We start from the raw sequence: 333 nt of genomic DNA on the forward strand, positions 1-333 counted from the left end.
GGCAGTGTCAATGTGTATGGAATCCTAGCTGATTTGAAAGAACGGCTATTTATGGAGACTGTCGTTTACCAGAAAAAAGTGTTTGACATTCCTCTTAGTTAGAATCAAATGTAACCAATTTACCGGAAAGGATGTTTGGTAGACACATTAGTAAAAATCTAACTGCATGTGTATTAGAAGCTTGACTGAGACAAGCTTCCAGGTCCCTGAATTCTCCATCCAGTAAAAGGGGAGACTCCTCTTGGAGTGGCTCAGCGATGAGTGCTTGCTGCCTATGTATGAGGTATTCTGGGTTCAGTGTCCAGCTAATGGGAGGGAGAAGAAAGGTGTCTT

This window comes from Rattus rattus, chromosome 4 (genome assembly GCF_011064425.1).
Source record: "Rattus rattus isolate New Zealand chromosome 4, Rrattus_CSIRO_v1, whole genome shotgun sequence".
Classification (NCBI taxonomy): domain Eukaryota; kingdom Metazoa; phylum Chordata; class Mammalia; order Rodentia; family Muridae; genus Rattus; species Rattus rattus.